Source organism: Phocoena phocoena, chromosome 4 (genome assembly GCF_963924675.1).
Source record: "Phocoena phocoena chromosome 4, mPhoPho1.1, whole genome shotgun sequence".
Lineage (NCBI taxonomy): Eukaryota > Metazoa > Chordata > Mammalia > Artiodactyla > Phocoenidae > Phocoena > Phocoena phocoena.
In genome coordinates, this window is record NC_089222.1 from 83948359 (window position 1) to 83967900 (window position 19542).

General features: G+C 38.6%; 1 protein-coding gene across 2 annotated transcripts in view; it reads left to right on the forward strand.

Moving 5' to 3' along the window:
• Positions 1-19542, forward strand: part of LSAMP (limbic system associated membrane protein) — a 637666-nt gene that overhangs the window by 278677 nt on the left and 339447 nt on the right. The gene's annotated exons all lie outside the window — the stretch shown is intronic.

Genomic DNA, 19542 nt, shown 5'->3' on the forward strand with positions numbered 1-19542 from the left:
GAATATTTAGGGATCAGCTCAGATAAAAGGTGCCATATAAATGCAAAGTGTCATTACCAATAGTCATAACAGTGTTGGTTGTTATTGTTGTCTTGGGAAGTTTATAAGAACTAATTGCAATGGTAGCTCATACTGCAGCCATAAGCTGTGAGAAACAATCTTTTGAGTCATAGTATTAAATATGTCCAAAGGCAACTAAACAACCTTTGGAAATAAATGAGACTGTTTTGATTTTTACCTGTGACAATGCACAAATCTGGCATTTTCTGATTTGGAAAAGTTTTGAGTCTGGAAATTAAACTGTCAGAGTTTAAAAGTATGGGAATGTGAGGACCAAAAACTGTTTAATCAAAGCGCTAGATACTTTTTCAAAAGGGGTAGGAAATAGATCTTCCAATAACAATGTAACTGTGTGAAATGCATCTTCGAACTAGGATAGATGGAAGAGGAAGAACGCATGAGAAGCCAGAGGTTGCTTTTCCAATGGTTACAAAAAAGAAACTGTTTCTCTCTCTTTCTCTCTTTCATCTATTGTGCCAGCCATGACATCAACTGTTACATAAACTCTATCTTTGCCTTTAGGTAAAACACTTGCCTTTAAAATTCTTTTATAATCCAATAATCCAATTTCTAGGTTTTCAAAATATTTGATGATAGATCAAAAACTTATTACATATATCAGAGAGAGCGAGAGACAGAGAGATTTCCATCTTTAAGATTAAAAAGCTTCTGCACAGCAAAGGAAACCATAAGGAAGACGAAAAGACAGCCCTCAGAATGGGAGAAAATATTTGCAAATGAAGCAACTGACAAAAGATTAATCTCCAAAATATACAAATAACTCATGCAGCTCAATAGCAAAAAAACAAACAACCCAATCAGAAAATGGGCAGAAGACCTAAATAGACATTTCTCCAAAGTGGACATACAGATGGCCAACAAACACATGAAAAAATGCTCAACATCACTAATTATTAGAGAAATGCAAATCAAAACTACAATGAGATATCATCTCACACCAGTCAGAATGACCATCATCAAAAAATCTACAAAAAACAAATGCTGGAATGGGTGTGGAGAAAAGAGAAGCCTCTTGCGCTATTGGTGGGAATGTAAATTGATACAGCCACTATGGAGAACAGTATGGAGGTTCCTTAAAGAACTAAAACTAGAACTACCATGTGACCCAGCAGTCCCACTACTGGGCATATACCCAGAGAAAACCATAATTCAAAAATACACATGCACCCCAATGTTCATTGCAGCACTATTTACAATAGCCAGGACATGGAAGCAACCTAAATGTCCATCAACAGAGGAATGGGTAAAGAAGATGTGGTACATATATACAATGGAATATTACTCAGCCATAAAAAGGAACGAATTTGGGTCATTTATAGAGACGTGGATGGACCTAGAGACTGTCATGCAGAGTGAAGTAAGTCAAAAAGAGAAAAACAGGTATCGTATATTAACGCATATATGTGGAATCTGAAAATAATTGGTGTAGACGATCTTATTTACAAAGCAGAAATAGAGACACAGACGTAGAGAAGGGGAAAAGGGAGGTGGATGAATTGGGAGATTGGGATTGACCTATATACTCTATTGATACTATGTATAAAATAGATAACTAATGAGAACCTACTGTATAGCACAGGGAACTCTACTCAATCTTTGTGACCTAAATGGGAAGGAAATCCAGAAAAGAGGGGATATATGTATACGTATAGCTGATTCACTTTGCTGTACAGTAGAAATTAACACAACATTTTAAGGCAACTATATGCCACTAAAGACTTTTAAAAAAAGATTAAACAGCCCTAGTCCTGCTCTAAAGAAAATGGTAACAGAAGGTAATGGCAAATAGTTTATACATCTTTTAACTCCTGAGTTATTAGCGGACATTTGGCACAGGACTATAAATTCTAGAGTCACTATTAATGTTCTTCTAATGGATCTTTGTTATCCACAAGTTGATCAGTGTTTAGCCATTTAATTGACACACTGAAAAGGCCACAGTATATATATCATGCTCTGTTATTCCAAAGTTGGGAGAGGCAATTAAAATAAATGCAGTGGGATTTTCCCAAATAGGGCCTTCCTCTGCTTAACTAGGGTTTAGTACAGCTGTCCTGGTTCTTTTAACTAACATAAAATTCATGCATGTTGAAAGAAGTAGATAATAAGATTTTTGAGAATTTAGTGGATTGCACTATTGTCAGTTTACTTCACTCTTTGTACCTTGTTTGAGAAGGTGTCTGTCTTTTATCTCCTTTCAGTCATTTCTCCCTATATCCCAGTAGTCGCTGTAGGTGTGGAGACTTTGTTCTGTTTCCTGTTGTGATGTGGGGTGGGAGAGAAGCACTTCACTCAACAATGCCAATAAAAGTAAACTGATCCTCACTTTTAGGTTACTGAGCAGAGCATGAATAATGACACACAACCTCAATAACATTAATGATTCTGGAAGCAGACCTTCTTGAGAGAATAACTGGGAGTAACTAGGTGCTTCCATTTCTATCCGATATCGTCTCTTTAATACCATCCATCTTCCTTGGGAGTTTTCAGATACTCCTAAAACTTAGGTTTGAAGTTGCCTCTATTCCCCACAACATTTTCTCTTCTTTATTACAAAAGCTTACAGAAAAAAGTGTCAGTTGTTTGGAAAGCCCCATTAACAAATTCCAGATATTTGTACGTGGTTCCTATGGATATTTTTACCTTTAGCAGAAGTCAGAGACATTGATAATTAGCATGAAAGAACTTAAGAGCTTTCAATAAAACTTGAGAGAAAAACCTTAAAACAATGGAATTGCTAATAAACATCGACTTTTACTTCTCACCTACTTGGAATGGTGAAATTTTAAACCTTTTTACCATCAAGTTATGTAGGATTGTGAACATACAGACAGTCAGCTACGGTGCTACATTGTGAGAGGTCATATTTTCTTTATTTACCAATTTGTAACTAGATACCTGCCCAGTACCTGACAGCATGTAGATTGATTGATACTTATTGAATAAATTTAGAGGGAAAGTATGATAAAACTATTTTGTGTCTTTATTTTGCTGGTAGTTACATGACTGTATGCATTTGTCAAAATTAATAGAACTGTATACCAACTAAATTAATTGTATTATGTAAATAAAACGTTTTTGAATGTATACGGTGCTTACCTCATCAAGGATCCATGCATGCCCATTCATTCTCTTTTTTATTCATCAGCCATTTTTTTGAGGAGCTACAATGGTACTGAGCTCTGTGTTGAATTCCAAAGAGATACTGATAAATAATCTCTTCCCCTTTCATCTAGTAGCTTCTCCACCTGCTCATTATACTCCTACATCTAATAGTTCCCTTTTGATATCACCTTACCTTACTAGGACCCATGGAGTCGTTCCCTAGAGGAAAGGTGGGTTCAAGGGTTCTGGATCCTTTGGGCTCAGTAGACGTAAAATGACTCAAGGCTAGAATGAAGTCCTAGCTCAGTGATATCATGGGTGTCAAGTAGTTGCACAAATATATTTTTTAAATATACCTGCTGACAAAAATATGTTCTATGTTCAAAATAATAGATAAAAATCAAATCATGAGGTAGGACTCAACTATAGTTCAGCCAATGGATTTTCTTTTGGGCAGGAAAACAATGTGGTGACGTTGCTAAAAACTAAGAGAAGTAGTGAGAGTATTAGTGCTTTGAGTGTGGTAATCACACTTGGTTGCCTACCTAATATAATTCAATTAAAGTTAAGGTTTCTATTCCTCCACATGATTCAATGAAGTGACCCTTTCTTCAGCTAATAAATTAATATAAACCAATAATAGTAATTTCATTCCTCTTCTCAGTGATTGGTTTAGAATTTAAAATATCTAATACTAATTAAACATTCATTACGTGCCACGTACTTTTCTAAGTGTTTGCTTTGTATTAACCCAGATAAGCATCACAGCAATCCATTGAGGAAGGTAGTATTGACATCCTCATTTTATAGATAGGGATTCTGAGGTACAGAGAAATAAAGCAATTGCCCAAAGACAGACAGGTATGAGTTGCCATGTTGGGATTCAAACTCAAGCCATCTTATTTCAGTTTTCATGCTCTTAACCAATGTTTTATTCTGCACATGACCCTATTCTGGCCAATGACGTGTTAGAAAATGTTTGTTGGGAATTTGTTGGAGAGTTTCTTGTGCCTGAGAATTGAACCAACATGGAGAGGAGGGAATACTCGGGAAGAGCAGAGAAGCAAAGCCAACAATCTAACATGCCACCCTGGAGCCTGCCTCACCTTGCTGTTCTTGTTATGTGACATAATAAAAATCCTCATTGTCTAAATCCTATGTCAGGATTTTCTCTTTTTTATAGTCAAAAGCATCCAAGCAGTTATTAATACATTGAATGCTAATCCCACTTCTTGTCACTAGCTAATGCATTACATATATTATCTTATGTAATTCTTACAAATTTAAATAGGTTTTATTATAACCCTCTCCAGCATAAGGGTTAGAGAGATTAACTAATTTGCCACAGTCATATAGCAAGTAAGAGACAGAGGTCAGTGTACTGGACTCCAGAACTCATGTTTTTAAACATTCTGCACAACTGTCTTTCCCAATCATAAAATTATTCCATAATACCAACCTTTTTATCCAATGCTTGTAACACAGAGCAAGTTTTACATTTTATAATAGGAAAGTGAACTATTTGCCTATCATCTGTCTATCTATCTATATACCTATCTATCTATCTCTATCTAGATAGGTATCTATATCTATGTATCTCTATAGATAGAGATATAATTATCTATATATCTCTATCTATGTTTACAAAGCCTCTTAAGTTAGTCAAAAAGCAGCCACAATAGCAAGTGCATTGCACTATTCATCTTATGCCATTAGGCAATTAGGTAGAATCATAAATACTGGTCTCCTCTGATTGGCTTATACAGCAAGTTAAGGCAACTGGTAGCTAAAATTTTGACACTTTTCTTACTTTTTAATGCTTTTAATGGAGGTTGAAAAACATGTTCAAATTGGATTTTACTTAGTTATGCTTATCATATGGCTAGTCTTAAATATATACTTCTTTTATTGCATTGCCTTGTTGAAGGGGAACTTGAAAAACTTTTGGTGTCTTAAAAATCTAAACATTATAATAAAGCACACAGACAAACACAAGAAACACAAGAAATAGATTAAGGACTAACGAGAGACCTGGCTGTATGATTTCTCATAGATGAGGTTTAAGGCCATCAATTATTAATGAGTGGGCTTTGGCTAAGAAAATTACCAGTGCCCACCGTCGGTGTTTACAGCCTGTAACAAGAGGCACAGGCTTTACTCAAACTCACACCCATTTATTTTAAAAATGTACTGAGTGGCAGGCATTAAAAATAGATGAGTCTAGTTGCACAAGACCAACTGCGAGTAATCAACAGCAGGAGTGGGGGGGGAATAAATTAGATTTTTAAAACCTATTCAGCAGAAATCATCAGTGGTTCTTCTGATCCTACAAAGAATGGAATGAGTTTAAAGAAATCAAATTATCTTTGGGGGAAATTACTTTTAAAATGTAAAACAAGGTGATAAAAAACAAGTTTAATTTCTGGATGGCCTTCCTTCTAAACGCTGATGGCTTTCTCTGCAGAGAGTGGACAGTGCTGTGTCGGCATTGCTGGGCTCCAGACTTCCTGGAAACAGGCAAAAGGACTGTGCTGTTCACCGCTACACTTTCATTGTGGGAGGCAGAGAGGGATAAAGGATGAACTGGAAGGGAAACAGGCTCTGGAAGCTTAACCTCTGGTGGACACCTCAGGCCCTGTGATCACCACTTGCCTACGCCTGTCTCTCTCATTTTGTTTTCTGGTCTGGATGTAAACTGCAAAATAGCAAAGCGTCTTCAAGAACAACTGTTCCACTACTAGGTTCACCAGAGGCAGTTTAGGGGGAAAGTAGCAAATCAAGTTGTGGTGTTTCTTGCCTTCTTGTTTTTTCTCGTATGCCTTTTTCCATCTCATGGGTATAAGGAGTAAAACTATTTGATCAACAAATCAGTTTTAAAGGCTTCTACAGATGTCCCTTTTGAGGCAATCTCCATTTTAGAAAAAGATGCCAGTAAGAGAGCAGAACTAGATTTCATGTTTAGAAATATATAATGAATTGTACTGTGTTTTCTGGTAATTAATTTAAGAAACGGAACCTACAAATATCTTATCTAATCCATAATGGCTCCTTGATTTCCCCTAAGCATTAATAACTAACAGTGGACTTTTAGGCATCAGTGGGAGAGATGTTCAGGTCATCAAGGCGGTCCTGTGCTCTGACAACTCACACCACAGGGGCGAGCACATATTGTGTAGCCAGGACTATTTCAATTCCTCTTGTCTGGACTCGCTAAGTTAAATGCTCAGGGAGCAGAGTTATACACGGGAAAAGCAGAAGAAAATGCCTCCCACCACGTGACTTTGGGGGGGCATTCTTAGAGGTTGTAAACATCAAAATAATCTCATTAAAGTTTTACATCCTATTTCTGGGATGAATTTCTATCAAAGGTCCACTTGGCGGTCATGGTGAGGGGTGGGTTGACTGGAACAAAACTGACAATAAAGTGATGGTGGTTTTTTTCCTCTTGTTTCAAATGTAAATTAATGTCCTTTGATTCTTGGGAAGTGCAGCCATAGTTCTGCCACCCGCATGGCACAGAGAGCTCCTCCCCAGGGATGTCGTCTCCTATACCCTAACAGTCCCATGGATCAATAGAGAAGTAAGAGCTCTCAGGCTATCTTCTCAAAACAAACACAGTGGTGACGGGCTGGTGGAGTCCTTTGTATTCTTTAGAAAAAGGAACAATTTTGTTTTGTTTTTAATATTTATTTTCTTTATTATATTTTTGGCTGTGTCGGGTCTCAGTTGCGGTGCGCCAGCTTCTCATTGCACCGTGCAGGCTTCTCTCTAGTTGTGGCGTGTGGGTTTTCTCTCTTTAGTTGTGGTGCCCGGGCTCCAGGGCGTGTGGGCTCTGTAGTTTGCGGCACACGGGCTCTCTCGTTGAGTCGTGCCAGCTTAGTTGCCCCGAGGCATGTGGGATCTTAGTTCCCCTACCAGGGATTGAACCCGAGTCCCCTGCATTGGAAGGTGGATTCTTTACCCCTGGACCACCAGGGAAGTCCCAAAAAAGGAACAATTTGAACAGCTTCATATTTCCACTAATATATCTTAAAACACTTTAAAAAAATACTTTAACTTGAGTAGTTCTACTGGTCCTACATACGTGGGATCAACCTGCTGAGTCTGTTGGTACAAAGCTGTCATTCCTTCTTCGGTTCTACCCCTTCCCCAGGTCCCTTTACTTTCATCTCCTGGCTTCTGACTCTCTGCTTTCATCACACCAGTCCTTCCCTCATTACCCAGTGCCGCTTCTTCTGATGGCTGTGCCTCTCTTCTTGCTCTGCCTTTGGTCTTCACACTCGCACATAGATTTTTCTCTGCCGTGTTTACAGATTGGCTCTACATAATAGCTCTATATAGATGAGAGGTGGGGAGTGTTGAGAACAATGCATGCCACAATGTATCTCCATGGGGGGCGGGGCAGTATTGGCCTTGGTCACTGCTTCCATCCCCTGCTTATGTCATGGGCTCATAGCAGCCATTGGATGGATGGATGGATGGATGGATGGATGGATGGATGGATGGATGGATAAATAAATGGAGAGACATATGGGCCAGGTACAAAAGCTATAATACTTCATAAGATTCTGAGGCCTTTCTTTTCTCATTTCAAATTCCGTAATTTGAAATACACACACACACACACACACACACACACACACACACCTTTCTGTCCACACTTTCAGAAGAGTAGATTTGTGTTAACAACCTCTCAGCCCAAATGATGCTGTAAAGAAATATGTCTTCACTCATAGGCAATACAACTGCATAAACTGCTTAAGTTCTAACCTGAGTGGGTTCAGTGATGTGACTTCAAGTCACAAGACTGTGAATATTTATGCGAGATTTTTTTCTGGTAGCAATGTCTATGTGTTTTAGGAGCCTGTGGTCGGATGCAATTATTAAAAATACATACATACAGGCCCACAAGCACATATTTGGCCTTTTGTTGTTACTGTTGTCTTGTTTGTGCTGAGTGCCTGTAGTTGCTTACGATAATGATATAAATTGAGAGACAGTTTAGTATAATCCCTAAGAGCATGGATTCTGGAGTCAAACTGCCTGAGTCCAAATACGAGTGCTGCCACTTGGTAACTTTGTGAATATGGGAAAATCACCAAAGATCTCTGTGCCTCAGTTTCTTCATCTAAAACATATGGATAATAATAGTGCCTGCCTCTAAGTTTCTTGTAGGGATTAAATATGGTGGTATGCAAAGAGCATAGAATGGTGCCTGGTATGCGGTAAGTGCTATATAAAGGGCATCTGTGCTGATGTCAACTGGAGCGTTGTTACAATAGCAGAAGGTGCTGCAAATACGGGGTTTTATTCCTGAGTAACTTTTACCTCAATATATCACTTATTCATTGATTTAGCATGTCATTGAATAATGACATATGATCGGTATTATGCTGATTACTGGGACTGTGTAGGGAATAAAATAGACAAGTTCCCTGCCCCCACCAAACACATTTCTAGTGGGAGAAACAAATTAAAAAAAAAAAAAGGGAATGCATGTATATTCTATAGATAGATAGGCAAATAGATAGATACTATCTATTACAAGATGTTTTTAGATGATAAACGCTCTGAAAATTATGCTACAGGGCTAAAGGGATCAGGAGAGCCTGGACTGGGGTGGGAAGGCAGCTGAGAACTCAGTTGGAGAAAGCTAGTCATGCTTGGAGCAGGGAAGGACATTCAAGGGATCAGCAGTGCAGGGTCCCTGGTGACAAGGAACCTGGCATTTTTGTAGCATAGAAGTGGAGCAGGCAGGGGTGGGTGTGACAGCAGATGAGGCCTGTGGAGTCTGTAGAGCCATCCTGTTCTGCTCTAATTTCCATCGTAATTAAAAATAACCTATCTGAACCACCCTTAAATTTCCAAGGCACAGACAGAGCCCACATTTTCCTTAATTATCATCTCCTGTTTCGTGGATTTTTGAAAAGAAGATACACACACACACACAACACACACACAAAAGGCATATGCCTATCTTTAGCTGAGCCTCTGATTAATTCAGTCTTAATCCATATACCTAATTGTGCTTTCCTATTTTCTCTTTCTTTCTCCTCCAATTGCTCCACTGGGCGGGGGGTCTAGAGAGCAAACATATTCGTTATATTGCCAGCAAACAAGATAGGAATCACACTGCAGGGGACAAAATTAAATTTACAGCTTTCCCTTGTACATGTCATAAACTGTTGATTTAACACGAGAGGAGAAAGCTGCAGTGATGGGGCACAACTGCAATGTAGAGCTGGGCTCTGGCTGTAGAGAGGTCAGTGTTTACTGCAGATAAGCCAGGGCCAGGCTTCTGAAACCAGCTCCTGCCCCCATCCAAAGGGCAGAGGTAGGTAGACTTGCTTTATATGCTCAGTGTACAGAAATTCAACCTCCTTCCATTCTCTGCTCACACATACTAGCTGCATGCCTGGGCAAAGCACTGTGATCAATATGTAGAGGGTAGATTCAGTGAATGTTTACATCTACTATCCCTGGCCTAATAGAGCTGCATGGGATCTTTTTTAAAGTTACAAATGAAGTGACAGACTCAGAGGCAATAATTGATAAAGGCCACCTACTTGTAATAGTCAGAATTAGCTGTTTTCCTACAGGAGGCCTTCGCCAATATCTCAGTACTACTAGGTGGGGACAGTTCCTTCACGTGCCCCTAACGCCATGTACAGGGCCGTTACACTGTCTGCTGGTATTGTTCTCACTAGGCTAGAGGCTCCCTTAGGGCAGAGAATACATCACGTGCACACTTATATCTGAAATGATGAGAAGAGGATCTGAAATATAAAGGTACTCCGTGTATATTAGGTGGATAAGCTACCCCATGTTGCTTTCAAATGAAACAAGATTAATTGCAATAAAACATCTTCTCCTCACCCACATCTTCACTTCAAAACCTGTTCCTGATTCTCACTCATTTTCCTCACTATTTGGCACAGTTCTTAGGTGATAGAGTCAGGAATGAAAGGGAAGAAGCAGCCCTAGAATTTCAAAGGATTTAAGTAGACCGTCTGTTGCTCTGTCCATCGTAATAGGGCATTGTTGGGTGTTAAATGATGTGACTATGGAAACCAGATGCTTGTGACCTAAGTAAACAGGACAGGGATTTAAGAAGCACGGTGTGTAGTTGAGTTAAAAATCACTATTATCCAACATTTGTACAAATATTCAGCATATTCATGATTCAGAGGACCCAACTCAAGCTGAGAAATTTAGTGGGAATAATCTCGAAATGCAAAACAAAAGTCAGTAATACTTAGAAACCTTTTCTAGCAAGCTTTAACCTTAGCGATGAATCTGTCTAGATAACTCAGAGACTCCCCGGGATGCATGTGTGAATCTTATGTCTGAATGTGAAAGCATTTGGAAACTGTAAAATATACATGTGTGGCCTTCTTCGTGCTTTTATTTTTTCTTTTCATTTTGTTGTTTTGTGTCTCCTCCAAGCTCCTTTCCTTTTATCCACAGACCCGGGAACTTCCAATCATCTGTTGTTCCTTGGTGGGCCAGAGAGCAAGAAGGCCAGAGTGGAGAGGGGCGTGGGGTGAGGGTCTGGACAGGTAGGCTTACCTCCAAGGCAAGCACCATCACAGAGCCTGTGCAGGGAATGCTATAAGAGGGAGAACAAAGCCTAGAATTGCTGCCAGAGCTGTAGGTCACAGAGATTTACCAAGACCAGGACATCCAGCACAATTACAGCCTTGGAATGCAAAGTATATATCCACACATACATACATGCACACCTGTACAGACAGAAAGACGAAGTTGTGAGTGCAAAAGAAACACCCACAACCAGTGGGTACCAATCTTTTTATGTCTTGTGAATGAAATCTGTAAACTTCTTTTACTATATTTTTTAGAAACATGGTATTAAGATAGGGGATAGTGTGGAATTGTAAAATGTGCCTGAGATTAAGCATCAGAAAACCAGGATTTTAATCCCAAACCCAACACACTGATTTATTATATGACCCTTTGCGATAGGAGGTTCCTCTCTTGCATCTATAAAATTGTGATGATCAAAGAAGTTGAACCCACAAAGGGTTGCCACAAAGGAATACTGAGATGAGCCATGTAGAAAATACCTTTTTAAAACATTATAATAGGGGCTTCCCTGGTGGCTCAGTGGTTGAGAGTCCGTCTGCCGATGCAGGGGACACAGGTTCGTGCCCCGGTCTGGGAAGATCCCACATGCTGTGGAGCGGCTGTGCCCGTGAGCCATGGCCGCTGAGCCTGCACGTCCCGAGCCTGTGCTCTGCAACGGGAGAGGCCACAACAGTGAGAGGCCCGCGTACTGCAAAAAAATATATATATATTATAATAGGCAAAAGTTTCCCAATCCTTATTACAAAGTGAGCCCTCATGACATCCTGGCATCATTGGGGAAAGATTTTGAGGCATTGGCTTCAGAATCCATCCCTTTATCTGTTTTCTGTCCAGAGCCAGTTTTCTGGCAGAGGTTCTCTCAGGAACCAGGCAACTTCACCAAGCTGTGCAGGTCATGGAATATTGCCGATACCAACCCATACACAAGACATGTGTACTGTCAATCACAGAATCTCTAAGAGCATTTCTCCAAGACGCCTTACTGCCAGCCACATGAGGTTATCTAAGATTTTGGTTAGGAGAGCAATAATTTGTTATAGACCAGCACTAGAATTCATTTTCATATGCCAAAATGCTGATGTGAATGTGCAGAAAGGACCTTTGTCTCTGGGGGCAAAGGAGGCGGATCCATTAGTGTTCTTTCTTTTCTGCCCTACTTCCCTTTTATTTTCTTTCCTGTTGGGGGTGAGTTATTTTGACATGATTATGCACTTTCATTCCAACATCCCAATCCGCTACTCCCCACCCTCGCCTGCCAAACCCCATCTATTTAGTCTGTGTGTGTTTGTGTGTGTGTATTTTATAGCTTTTCTAGCTAAATGTTTCTCAGCACAGATTCAGTAAAGATAAGGCTTCACATCATCATATTCCTGCTAAACCTGACATAGGAATCCAACTAATTTTTGAAGGAGAATCTGCCGTGTCATCTCTTTTTCGTGTGTGAATACCATACCCTGATGCTCTTTGAGTTAGTATATTTATTGGCACTAAACCCATCGGTAAGATAGCTTGGAATCTCAGTTTCTTCTGTTGTGACTTTCTCGACAGTCAGTATTCCTAGTGTTTGCTTAGGAAGGAGAGGTCTGTGGATTTGGAGAGTGTCTTAAGCCTATGATACAGCCATTCCTAAAATCTAGTCAAGGCTTATGTGCTTGACCTGTCAGCTACCAGCAGAGAAGTCATAAAGCTAACTGGTGGGATTGCCACATGGTCCTATAACATACCTCCTTTCCAGTGTTCAGTTATTTTAAATACAAATCAATAGAGTTAACCACAGATATTTCATTTAGCTCACCTTATGAATATGGCATTACTATTTACAGACTGGGATAGAAATAAAAATGTTTACTCTGAGAATATAAAATCATACTGCTGTATTCACTCATGAATTGAATGAAAATATCCCACAAAAAATGTGATTTCATGCTATTCTTATTGCGATATAGTGTCTCTTGCTACCTCACTGTGGTAGGGACGATACAAAAAAGAAAACTGCATGTTCCTTGTCCCAAAACAAAGCACATGTATTCTAAAGCTGAATTCTCCAATAGGACAGCCACTAGCCACATACGGCTATTTAAAGTTAAAATAATTAAATAAAATCCAACAGTTCTTCACCTGCACTAGCTACTTTTCAAGTACTCAGCGGCCACATGTGGCTGGGAACTACCTCATTCAAAGCACATGTATAGAGCATTTCCATCATTGCAGAAAGTTCTATCAAAGAGCACTGTAAAATACTCTTCCTCTGAATGTGGTCTGTGCGATTATTCCTTCGGTTTATTAAAAACACAGATTTTTGACCCATTCAAGACCCACTAAATCAGAATTTCTGGGTTGCAGCCTTCAAATCTGCATGCTAGCAAGCTTCTCAAATGTTTTCTATCTGCAAAGAAGTTTGAAAATGCTTCATAGAGTATGTCCGCACATCTATTATACGTTCACTTATCAGTCACCAAAATGTTACCAAATATATTTTATTTTAATTAGTTCTCTCTTGCTTGTTTCTATTTTGTTGTTTTCTTCTCTCTTCTTTTTTTCACTATTATATATTCCCCCCCCCATGTTTTTTGGGGTCATAAAGTGATTCCCATCAGGAGAGTAATTTCTAAATGGTTTTGTTGAAGTGACTAGAAAGAATCATTATCTGTTCTTTTTGCCAATGACTGCATTAGAGAATAAAGTACAAAGCATAAGAACACCTGGGGAAACTAAAAATTCTCACTGAAAACATCATAAATCATAAAATTCTTCAAATATGCTCTGATGCCCTTCTCCTTTTGTCAGTTCTTTGATTATTACTATCACTAGAATGTATAAAGACAAGTAGAATCCGGGTCTGATGGATGAAGGGACTCTTAGAAATCATCTACTCCATCCTGCTTGAATTATGTCTGTACCATCACAGAATGCTTATGTAGCTTGGGGTCCTACACTTTGCCTAGCCATAAGGATCACTTGTATTGGGTCTGGGCATGGTTGGGAGGTTCCCCAGATGAGTCATAATCTGGCAGGTTTGGAGACCCATTATCTGGGCTATGATTGATCACCTCCAGTGGTCCACATTCACTCTCCTTCCTGAGACTGCCTACCCGATCATCACAGAGTTCTAAGAATACCCTTTCTTAAATGGACTTGAACCCTGTCTTTAAAGCATCTATCCACAGGTTCCAAAGCTGCTTTATATATATATATATATATATATATATATATATATATATATATATATATATATATCTTTATTGGAGTATAATTGCTTTACAATGTTGTGTTACTTTCTGCTGTGCAACGAAGTGAGTCAGCTATATGTATACATATATCCCCATATCCCCTCCCTCTTGAGCCTCCCTCCCACGCTCCCCATCCCACCCCCTAGGTGGTCACAAAGCATCAAGCTGAACTCCCTGTGCTATGCAGCAGCTTCCCACTAGCCTTCCATTTTACATTTGGTAGTGTATATATGTCAATACCACTCTCTCACTTCGTCTCAGCTTACCCTTCCCCACTGTGTCCTCAAGTCCGTTCTCTACGTCTGCGTCTTTATTCCTGCCCTGCCACTAGGTTCATCAGTACCGTTTTTTAGATTCCATATTTGTGCGTTAGCATACGGTATTTGTTTTTCTCTTTCTGACTTACTTCACTCTGCGTGACAGACTCTAGGTCTATCTACCTCATTACAAAAAACTCAATTTCGTTCCTTTTTATGGCTGAGTAATATTCCATTGTATATATGTGCCACATCTTCTTTATGCATTCATCTGTCGATGGACATTTAGGTTGCTTCCATGTCCTGGCTATTGTAAATAGTGCTGCAATGAACATTGTGCTACATGTATCTTTTTGAATTATAGTTTTTTCAGGGTATATGCCCAGTAGTGGGATTGCTGGGTCATATGGTAGTTTTATTTTTAGTTTTTTAAGGAACCTCCGTACTGTTCTCCATAGTGGCTGTATCAATTTACATTCCCACCAACAGTGCAGGATGATTCCCTTCTCTCCACTCCACACCCTCTCCAGCATTTATTGTTTGTAGATTTTTTGATGATGGGCATTCTGACTGGTGTGAGGTGATACCTCATTGTGGTTTTGATTTGCATTTCTCTAATGATTAGTGGTGTTGAGCATCTTTTCATGTGTTTGTTGGCAATCTCTATGTCTACTTTGGAGAAATGTCTATTTAGGTCTTCTGCCTATTTTTAGATTGGGTTGCTCCCTGACTTCAGACTATACTACAAAGCTACAGTAATCAAGGCAGTATGGTACTGGCACAAAAACAGAAATATAGATCAATGGAACAGGATAGAAAGCCCAGAGATAAACCCATGCACATATGGTCACCTTATTTTTGACAAAGGGGGTGAGAATATACAATGGAGAAAAGAGAGCCTCTTCAATAAGTGTTGCTGGGAGAACTGGACAGCTGCATGTAAAAGAATGAAATTAGAACATTTTCTAACACCATACACAAAAATAAACTCAAAATAGGTTAAAGACCTAAATGTAAGGCCAGAAACTATCAAACTCTTAGAGGAAAACATAGGCAGAACACTCTATGACATAAATCACAGCAAGATCCTTTTGACCCACCTCCTAGAGTAATGGAAATAAAATCTAAAATAAACCAATGGGACCTAATGAAACTTAAAAGCTTTTGCAGAGCAAAGGAAACCATAAACAAGACAAAAAAAAAAAACCCCTCAGAATGGGAGAAAATATTTGCAAATGAAGCAACTGACAAAGGATTAATCTCCAAAATATACAGGCAGCTCATGCAGCTCAATATCAAAAAAAACAATGCTGCTTTTTAAGGTTATGTAGGATATGCCTAATTCTCCACCTAATACTCCTTTCACAAAACACCCTTTTCCACTTGATGCTACCAATCACATTCCTCTCGAGCGTTCCCTTCTCCTGGTTACATCCTGATTATGACTTGCTTTTTGGAACCATTCTATTTCAGGTATGATATTGTATCATCTCATCATACTGGTCTCTTTCTTCCAAAAGATTTCTTGTTTGCTTGTATCCTTTTAAAATGTAGCATTCTGAACTTTCTTTTTCTGTAAGTAAAGGCTGATCTAACTTAAAATATTTAGTAACCATATTCTCACCACATCATACTTCCTGCCCACCAAACCCCATCATCCTTTTGTGTGCATCCTTTTATCTTGTTACCCCTCCCAAACATCAAACATGTATTTTTTTAATCTCACCACTGGCTTTATATTGCTTCCTCGAACTCCAACCTAAATTAGAAGAGTTTTATGTGACCTCCTGAATTCTTTTACTCAACTTTCAGGATTTCAGCAGCTATATCTGTTCCTTTCTGTGACAGGTAGTACAAGCCTATCTGATCAGTTCTGTTACAAGTCAGTACTAGGGGTCTCTTTTCCCTTCTTTCATTTTCTTTCCTGCAGGGAGGAATTATAGGTTTGCTACCCCCTGTCTGGAAACTCTGAATGAGACCTAAAGAGAACTGGAATTTTCACCAGTGTCCTAAATCTCCATTATTAAGTCTAAAGAGCACACCCTGTACAGGAAAATTGCAGCAGCATATGGGCAACCCTCTGCACTTCATATGTCATCCATCACATTACAGAGCCCTGCCACATGTTCCTGAAGTGGCCAGGGAAGAACTTGGCTCAGTGCTTGCTGAGTAGAGCCTCTTAATCTGTTTTACAGCAAACAGTTTTGCAATTACTGGGAGCATCATGGACCCAGCTGATATTTGAGCTTTGTCCTGACAAGTCTATAGCAAATAAACATATGATACAAAGATAGTTCACTGAAATCAATGGAAAAAGGAACTGGAGGAATGGAGAAAGCGTTTATTGGTTACAAACAGAGAAGGAAAAAACCTCAGCTCTCCCTTTGAAGAGCTTTGATTTTGGATAATTTATATATGTATGCACACATACATGTTTCAAATATATATATATGTATACAGATATAAGTTTCTAATATGGTTACATTTATATGTTTCATACACACATATGTGCGCACGCACACACACACACACACCCCTCTATATTCATCAAATATTTATCAAAAACTTGTTATTAATTAGGCAACATGTTAGGTATTAGTTTTTTAAAAAAGGGTTAACAAAACTAAACCTCAGTGCCTGCCTTCATGCAAGAATCCAGTGAATGAGAAAAGACATAATCAAATAGTCTGAGATAAATGTAAAATTATAACTACCACAATGTTCTGAGTTCACAGGGGGAATTTTGTGTCAGGCTGATTAATAAAGGGAGGCATTCATGATGAGGTAACAGTTGAGCTGAGATCAGAGGCAGTGACCTGAAAACACTTTTTATACTCCAAATAGGCATTTATTATGTGTATATTACCTGTATGTGTTCTTGCCTATGGATATTTCAGTATTTTCAAAGCAAAACTTACCTTTAAGTTAGGTAAAAGCAAATAGAAATAAAAACGTTTTTTTTCTCTCTAGTCCCCAAAGAACTGGCTTTCATTCCTGATAAGGTGCACACTTCTACTTTGGAAACCTCTTTTTAGGACTTTTTTTTTTTTTTTTTTTTTAGGACGTTGATAAGCTAAGTAAGCAAAAGAAGTAGGAATGGGGGAAGAAGGTGTGTCAAGGCCTTGAAGGAGGGGGGGACAAGGCATGTTTGAAGAACTGAAAGGAGCCCAGAATAGATGAAAGGGAGTTAGGTCCAGTTAGGTGAGACTCAAGAAGAGCTTAGGTTCCAGACCGAGCAGAGTGTTGTGGAACACAGTAAAACCGTCATTAACCTACCACCAGTGGGAAGCTGTGAAATGTTTCATCAGTAGGCAAGAAGACTCCCTTTGAGTTTTGAAAAGATTTTAACTAATTGTGGAGAATGGATTTTACCAGAGCATGTTAAACCTCGAGCAACTGATTTTGTAAGTGAATGCATCAGTTAAGCTAATTAAAGTTTGTGAGAATACTTTTTGTGTTCCAAGATTTGCTATTAAAAGTGGCATTCTAAGCAAATATAAGAAAATGTTAATTGTAGAATCTGAGTGGTGGATATATGGGTGTTCACTACACAGACCAACTTTTCTGTATGTTTAAATTTTTTCATGTTAAAACCTTGGGAAAAGTAAGAAAAAAAAATTTTTTAATGCCTTTCTAAATTAGTCAAGGTATGTAATGTACCAAATGGCTTAACACATATAATTGAATCTTTGGCCTTGCAGTTCCTCGAGGTAGACCAATGTATATTTGTGATCAGCAATTATCAGGACAGTGCCTATCATCATCACCAGCGTCATCTGGATCACATCTCTCCTGCATATTGCTTTATTGCCTGAAAATATATAATAAAACAGCAAGTAAGTGGTTTACTTGCAATAACTCTGCTAATCCTCACACCACACAATGAGGTACATAGTCTCAGGAAAACCATTAAGCTGCTTATGTTATAGGTTATCATTATAGGTTATTCCATGATATGAGCTATTTGGGGAGATTTTTCAATTTTTCTGGAACAAGTGAACACAGATTTAGAATGCTTAGATTGCTAGAGCTCTAGTATATTCGTTGTTTTTGATATTCTAAAAGCAAAGATTTGACAATGTTATATAAAATCTATCTTGGTTTTCCTTTCTCTCATTTGCAGAGCAAATCTACCAGATCTTGTTAGTCAAGGTAATGAATGAGCAGTTGCTAACTACTGTAATTGTTATAATTTAGACTAGATTTTAGTTAAAGGCAGCATTAAAACTACTTTTAAAGAAACCTCACAAGATTGAATTAAGAGGTGGAGTGCTTCTTTGACTCTCGAACTGGTTCTCAGCCCTAAGCAAATCTGAGAGAAGGACAATTTAATTGACCCAGTGCCAATACTCCTCTAAACAATATGACAGCCCACCCATGGTGTCCTATGAATTTGTAATCACATTATGGTTACCATCTGATAAAAGTCCTATTGTTCTGAATTAAATCCACTATTGGTTTTATGTACCATCATCATTCTATACAAAAATTAAAAAAAATAATTTTATACACCCTGCTATATTGAAGTTGGGAAAATGGACTGCAGTCCATTTAGTAAAATGGGACAATTTGAGGATTCCAGGTTGATCTTATTCTTTCTCCTCAATCACTAGAATCATTATCAGGAAATGTATGTGGCCTCTCCAGCACCAAAGCTATTTTCATCCTTGTTGAGTTCTTTTGCATAGTCAATCTACTAAAGAGATAGCAGTTTGATGTCATCTTCTCTAAGGAAAAAGCAAGCCCTTCATAGCATGTGGCATACTTTAGCGCCATTATTCAGAAGAAACCCTGCAGACCTGAGCTCCTAAAATATGGAATCACTCTCATCTTCCCATAGTTGGGTTGAGTCATTAGCAAAGTCATTGTAGGAACAGTATGAGAAATCCCTTGAGATCTCAGATGGTTTAGAGTGGCCAAAGGTGACAGAGGGGCTTCCGCTTTGGAGGAACTTGAGCAGAACAAGAACTCAGATTTCAAGAACTTTTGCAGTAGTGCCTAAAGTGGTTCTAAACAATCAGAATTTTTTTTTTTAAGAAAAGGATTTTTTTTTTTTCAGTTTAAACATTTTTCTATTTGTGTATCTTCAGTGTAGGTCTTTTAAAGTGTAAAGGGCAGTTTAAAAAAAATTATCCATAGTATCATGGAAAAGTAAACACTGGTAATATTTTCGCAAATTTACTTTTAATCTTTTTTAAGCATTGATTCGTTGACTGATTGATTGATCTGAGACCATGCTCAGAGGCTCTTCTTTAATACAGGTA